This window comes from Coenobita brevimanus, chromosome 31 (assembly GCF_032717465.1).
Source record: "Coenobita brevimanus isolate Jiangsu-jjx chromosome 31, ASM3271746v2, whole genome shotgun sequence".
NCBI lineage: Eukaryota > Metazoa > Arthropoda > Malacostraca > Decapoda > Coenobitidae > Coenobita > Coenobita brevimanus.
The window spans coordinates 30,365,147-30,372,802 of record NC_136984.1 but is presented as its reverse complement, the minus strand read 5'-3'; the positions used below and the strand labels follow the sequence as shown (position 1 = coordinate 30,372,802).

Sequence of the window (7,656 nt, the reverse complement as noted above, 5' to 3'; positions counted from 1 at the left end):
TGTTGTTGAAAAGGGTGTGTAGATCATATATTTGTTCTAAGATGTTTAGTGGAGAAGTATCTAGAGAAGGGAAAGAAAGTGTATGCTGCCTTCATGGACTTGGAGAAAGCTTATGACAGAATAGATAGGCAAGGTATGTGGAAGGCATTAAGAATATATGGAGTGGAGGGGAAATTGTTGAATGCTGTGAAGAGTATGTACGAAGGAGCTAGGGCTATGGTGCGAGTGGATGGTGAGCTGAGTGAATTTTTTTATCTCAATATGGGACTGAAACAGGGTTGTGTAATGTCTCCATGGCTGTTTAATATATACATGGATGGGGTTGTAAAGGAGGTGCAGGGTAGGGCAGTGGATGTGGGGGTGGCTCTAATGAATGAGGGTGAGATTTGGAAGATTCCGGTGTTGCTGTTTGCTGATGATACAGTATTGTTGAGTGAAGATGAATGGGAGTTGCAAGGTTTGGTGAATGAATTTGGGACAGTGTGTAGGAGGAGGAAGCTGAAAGTTAATGTAAACAAAAATAAAGTTATGGTGTTTGAGAGGAATGAAGTCACAGAATGTACAGTGAGGTTGGATGGTGAGCATATGGAGAGTGTGAGTGCATTCAAGTACTTGGGTAGTGTGATGAGTAAGGATGGAACTTTGTGGGATGGAGTGCATGAAAGGGTACAGCAGGGAAGGAAGGTTGTTGGTTCACTGAAAGCAGTGATGAGAAATAGGGAGGTAAGTATGGAAGTTAAGAAGTCACTGCATGATAGTATTGTGATCCCTACCCTGACGTATGGAAGCGAGGAGTGGACCTTGCAAAAGGGGAACAAATCAAGAGTGAGAGCAGTGGAAATGAGCTACTTGAGAGGAGCATGTGGAGTGACTTGGAGGGACAGGTTGACGAATGAAGAAGTGAAGGAATGTTGTGGGGTGGATGTGGATGTGGTTATGAAGATTAGGAGAAATACACTGAGGTGGTTTGGACATGTGGAGAGAATGGAGAATGAAAGGCTGACTAAGAGGGTGTATGTAGGTGAGGTGGAGGGAGGGAGAGGGAGGGGTAGACCGAGGATGAGGTGGAGGGATGGAGTTGAGAGGTATGTGAGGGAGGGAGGGGTGAGTTGGGGGGAGGGTAGTCAAATGGTGGGTGACAGAGCAACTTAGAGGCGTTTTGTCTGCGGCCACCCTTTGCGGGATTAGGGCGTCGGGCTATAGATAGATAGATAGATAGATGTGTTGTTGGTAGGTGGGGGCGCTCATCATGCACCCACTTAGTGTAGTGGTACTCTGTTCTTAGGGTACCTCTACAATGAGTGGCAAGCCAAATGATTTCCTGTAAACCTGGAAAGCATGTACAGCACTGGGTGGTAACCTTATAACCAATCAACAAGTGTTCCCTACATGACAGCAAGTGGGTTGGCGGAGGGTCAGTGCCCCTCCCCGGAAAACAACTACCCGGTAACTAAAAATACGATGAAGAAGCCTCGGACCAGGACTGACCAAAAGGTGACAACTAAGGACTGTACAAAGGACATGATACGGATGGCGACGTGGAATGTAAGGGGTGCAAATGATGAGGTGAAAGAGAGAGAGATTGTCATGTGGAGAGGATGGACATTGAGAGACTAATGAGGAAAGTGTATGTGGGTGAGGTGGAGAGGGAGGGGGAGACCGAGGATGAGATGGAGGGATGGAGTGGAGAGGTATATGAGAGAGGGGGGGGGGGTGAGCTGAGAGGAGGGCAGTGAAATGGCAGGGGACAGGGCAACATGGAGGTGATTTGTTTGTGGCCACCCCTTACAGGATTAAGATGTCTGGCAACAGACAGACAGACAGACACTTTAAAAACAGCAGTAAACGCTTATTTCATGAACAAAACCAATACCTTCCCAAAATATCACATCAACCCACACGACAAGAACACACCAGCGAAAAAACGGAAAACAGATGAGAGAGAGCAATCCGTTTAGTAAATAATGAGAGACCAGTTAGAGTGAATGGGTTAATGAAGACTCGCTCTCTCTCTCTCTCTCTCTCTCTTTTTAATGCAAGGAAGAAATAAATAAAGGAGGCTGCAGGGTTGGGTCCAAGTACAGGCTACTGTACTTACGTCCAAGTCCAAGTACCCAGAACTTTTTCAAGTACAAGTACAGCCTTTTTCCAATTTACTTAAGTCCAAGTCCATGTCATTGTACTTAAGTACAAGTACTTTATACCATACAAAAGTGCTGCTGTTTCGAAGGAAATTAAATGATGGTCACATTCTAAAGGTTAAGTTATTACGGTAGAAAGTAGCGTATTATAATATAAGTACTGTATACTTTATTAATCAAACCATTTCTTCTATGACAGAATAGTAAGTCTACTTATTAATACCTTTATAAAGTCCAACAGAATATATAAATTTTTGTTAAATATAATGTACCTGATTGTACTTGAAAGTACTTGGTATTTTTTCAAGTACTTAGGGTCTAAGTACAAGCACAAGTACAACCAAAATTTTAAACTTCAAGTACAAGTACATGAACAACTGTACTTAAGTCCAAATACAATGTGCAAATACTGTACTTGGGCCCAACCCTAGGAGCAGCATGAATAATAGTAGTAGTAGTAGTACTGTAGTTGTATTATTATATTATTACAGCATTATTATTACTTGTATTACCGTACCGGTAGTAGTAGTACGGTAGTAGCAGTAAGAGTACCGTAGTAGTAGTAGTAGTAGTAGTAGTGCCAGTAGTAGTCGTATTATTCATTCATTCATTCATCGTCAGACGCCATGTATCCCAAACGAGATGGCCAAGGGCTTAGAGTTAATTGTTTTACAGGGAGGGGCACTAATCCTCCACCAACCCCACTTGACAAGTAGGGATGCCAACAGCATCTGGTGTTCCCAGGCGGTCACCCATCCAAGTACTGTACTAACCAGACCCAATGTTGCTTAACTTCGCTGATCGGACGGGAAGCGGTGTACTCAACGTGGTATGGCCGTCGTATTATTATTATTACATTATTATTATTTGTAGTAGTTGCAGTAGTAGTTGTAATAGTCGTATATAGTTGTTGTTGTTGTTGTAGCAGTCATTGTAGCAGTAGTAGTTATGACTCCAAGTTCATTTGAATGTGAATTAGGAAGAATGAGGATGACAAGGGTGAACGCTGGGGGTAGGGTTGCAAGAGACAGACTGAAAAAGACCAGGGATGAGGTCATAGAATGTAACCTCAGGGATAAGGCACTGAATAGGGAGGCTGCCAGAGATCAAGCAGCATGGAGAGCCTGAAAAATACCAGGGAAAAAGTTATGGTGTGACCTCAGGGATAAGGGACTGAATGGGGAGGCTGCCAGAGATTGAGTAGCATGGAGAGCCTGAAAAAAAAACCTGGGAAGAAATTATAGAATGTGACCTCACCAATAAGGTGGGAGGCTGCCAGAGATCAAGCAGCACAGAAAGCTGCCATTAGGTGACCAAGGCTGACGGTTGCATGTTGAAGCCTTTATAAACAATACAATAACGATACAAATATCTCCCCTTGCAGCAGTTCATTTATACCTCAGAATAAGTCACTTAGGAAAAGGTGTTAGGGAGCTTCCTTACCCAATGAGAATAGAGCCCTAGAATTTGGTTCCGTGTTATTTTCTTTTATTATTATTATTATTGTTATTTTCTTTTTTTGAGGGAATAATCTTATGAGTTCCTGGCCTTTGGTTCCTTTTTCCTTGCATTGAAAAAAAAACAAACATAACCTTACCTCTTGGAATTCTGTTTTTTCATTAAGTTCATGGTTCAAAATAAGGATGAACTATACTCCCTCTACTCTAACTTGGCTTAAAACTGCCATCTCTCCAGCCTGAATACTGAGTTGTAATATATAGCACTAAAAATTTGATGCTAGTCATGAAGAAGTGCTATGGAAAGGAGGTAGAACTAATATTTTTTCCGCCACTGAGCTATGGGAAATAATAATAGGACGAAAATTTGGGCCAAGTTAATGGGAAAGGAGTATAGGTTATTGATTTTAGTTTTATATATACGGTGAATATGAATCCTGGTGGGCTGGGTGTGTTGTTTTGGCTGCCGGGCCTCGGGGTTATAGATAACATGGATATAATAACATATTCTGGGTTATATCAACATGAGTATACGAAAATTCTAGGTACCTTAGTGATAAATGAAGTAGTTTACAGGGAATGGAGTCACACGAGGGAGTATTGACTAAACCGCCCGCTTGCCTGTCACCTCAGCAGACGCCACGGACGCCACCCACAATTGCCATCTCAAAATACTGCTAAACTTGAACATAAAAAAAAACATTGAAAATCCATAACAATACAGGGAAAAAAGGCACTGGAAACAGAAGGGCATTATATGGATTGTGGAAACTAAGAGAAAAGGAAGTAATTTATCAGAGCAGGCATAAAAAGACTGAAAAATATAAAGAATGGGGCGTCGATACAAAGGCTACTCCCCACCTATTACTCCCCTGCTATTACTACTACTACTGCTAGATCAGGCCTACTCTCACAAGTTGAAGTCATAGTTGTATGAAATTCTTTTGAGGTTGTAATGAGTCTCCTTGGTTACTAGTCAGATCAACTCTCTGAATGAATGAAGTGAGCAAAGCTAGCATCAATCTCCTGTCTAAACCTGGCAGTCAAATTGTTATTAATCTTTGTCAGACGAAAACTAAATAAAAAAAGAAAAGAAATGAATAGGGATAGTTGGTCTTAGCGCTCAAAACGTCTTGATTGATTGTTTGTTGTTCAGATTTAGAAAAAAAAAATCGCTAACTTGGCAACATTGGACTACAGACAGTTTAGTGTTTATCATATATTACGTAATTTTTGCAGCCTCCATTTAAGAAGAACATTGTATAAATAATGCCATAATTCATTTTTAGAAGCTCTTCAAGGTTTTGGTCTTAACATTTTTCATTTAGTTTCATAACAGCACTCGAAAAAAATGGCTTATAAATTAATGATCATACACCACGCAATATACAATAGTTGGGTTCCTTGACTCTGATACGAAATACAAATGTTTCCTAACTTTGAGCTTAGTTGATGGCAAGATGTAGAGTGAACAGTAACTAAAGAGATTTATTACTCTCTCGAGGCTCAGAGAAGTTCATGACACGCCTTTTTGTTATGTAGTCTTTTACAAGAAATATTTCATTCATTCTGGATGAGTAGCCTAGATGAGTCACAAGAAAAGCCATTTTTTTTTATATATATATAATTCTGTCTCTATCTATTGCCAGACGCCTCACTCCCGTAAGGGGTGGCCACAAACAAATCGCCTCCATGTCGCCCTATCCAACGCCATTCCACTGCCCTGCTCCCAGCTCACACCCCCCTTTCTCATATAGGCTACCTCTCCACTCCGTCCCTTCATCTCGTCCTCGGCCTCCCTCTCCTCCCCCCTTTCCACCTCACTCACACACACCCTTCTAGTCAGTTTCTCACTCTCCATCCTTCTCACATTGCCAAACCATCTCAGTGTGTTTCTCCTAACGCTTCAACTCTCATCCACATCCACACCACAACGCTCCTTCACATCCTCGTTTGTCAGTCTGTCTCTCCATGTGACCACAGGCTCCTCTCAAATAACTCATTTCCACTGCTCTCACTCTTGACATCTGTCCCTCCAACAAGGTCCAAGCTTCACTTCCACACGTTAGAGTTGGTATCACAGTACAGCCATGTAGTAACTTCTTCACTTCCATGCTCACTTCCCTGTTTCTTATCACTGCCTTTAAGGAACCAGCAACCTTTCTTCCTTGCTGCACCCTTTCAAGCAATTCACCCTGCAAACTTCCATCATTACTCATCACACTACCCAAGTACTTAAACACACTCACATTTTCCATTTCCTCATCACCCAACCTTACTGAACATTCACTGACTTCACTTCTCTCAAAGACCATAACTTTACGTTTTGTAGCCAGTGTCTATACTCTTTTCACTCTAACTTGGCACAGATTTTCGTCCTTTTGCAGCTTATTTCACATAGCTCAGTGGCAGAAAAAGACAGTACTACGGCTCTACATCCTTTCCACAGCACTTCTTCATGACTAGCATCATATTCTACTGTTAATCTATCGTTACAGCTCTGAACTCAAGGTGGTGAGATGGCAATTTTAGGCCAAGTTAGAGTAAAAGGAGTATAGCTATCTTTACTGAGGAAGGTGTCTGGCAAGACCCACCACCTCATGTTGTATATTATGTGCTCTGTAGACCTTTATAATAATAATAATAATAATAATAACAATGCTTTTATTCCAGATACTCTCACTACATAAACTGATATATATAGGGGCCCATATTCAAGACCTAATAATCTATCTATCTATCTATAGCCCGACACCCTAACCTCGCAAAGGGTGGCCGCAGACAAAATGCCTCCAAGTCGCTCTGTCACCCACCATTTGACTATCCTCCCCCCAAATCACCCCCCCCTCCCTCAACTCCATCCCTCCACCTATTCTTCAGTCTACTCCTCCCTCTCCCTCCCTCCACCTCACCTACATACACCCGTTTAGTCAGTCTCATTCTCCATTCTCTCCACATGTCCAAACCACCTCAGTGTATTTCTCTTAATCTTCTCAACCACATCCACATCCACCCCACAACGTTCCTTCACTTCTTCATTCGTCAACCTGTCCCTCCATGTCACTTCACATGCTCCTCTCAAGTAACTCATTTCCACTGCTCTCACTCTTGACTTGTTCCCCTCTTGCAAGGTCCACGCCTCGCTTCCATACGTCAGGGTAGGGATCACAATACTATCATGCAGTGACTTCTTAACTTCATACTCACCTCCCTAATAATAATAACAATAATGACAATAATAATAATGACAATAATAATAATAATAATAATAATAATAATGCATTACTCCAGATACAATACATAACCTGGCATATACAGGGATCTGTACTGAAGACCATCTATCTATCTATTGCCAGACGCCATAATCCCGTACGGGGTGGCCATTTGACTCTTTATTTGTTTTACGGGGAGGGGCACTAACCCTCCACCAACCCACTTGACACATAGGGAGCACGTATGGTTCGGTTATATGGTTACCACCCAGCGTTGTAAATGGTTTCTTGGCTTACAGGAAACCATTTGGCTTGTCACTCAATGTAAAGCCACCTGTAACGGAAAGAAAAGCAATAAGAAGTGACAGGAAAGATGGGAGAAATAGGAAGAGAGGAGGACAGGCACAGAAAAAGAATGATAAAGGTGAAGGAAGAAGTAGGCAGCACTACATCAAGTGAGTGGATGATGGTGAGAAATAGGAAGAGAGGAGGACAGGCACAGAAAAAGAATAATAAAGGCTAAGGAAGAAGTAGGCATCACTACATCAAGTGAGTGGCCTAGTAATAATAATAATAATAATAATAACTTACTCTAGTGCCAAGGAAAAGTGTACCAAAAAAATCACCAACCCTTATGTGCCTAGTACCAAAAAATCACCAAACCTTTATGAGCAAAAAAAAAAAAAAAAAAAAAAAAAAAAAAAATCACCAAACCTTCTGAGCCAAAAAAAAAATCACCAAAAAAATCACCAAACCTTATGAGCCTAGTACCAAAAAATCACCAAAAAAATCACCAACCCTTATGAGCCTAGTACCAAAAAATCACCAACCCTTATGAGGCTAGTG

The 7,656-nt window shown here is 41.6% G+C and overlaps 1 pseudogene; it reads right to left on the bottom strand.

Annotated features, from left to right (window-relative positions):
* Positions 1 to 2,860: 2,860 nt before the first annotated feature.
* On the bottom strand, positions 2,861 to 2,984 carry LOC145395564 (5S ribosomal RNA; annotated as a pseudogene).
* Between the last annotated feature and the right edge of the window lie 4,672 nt (positions 2,985 to 7,656).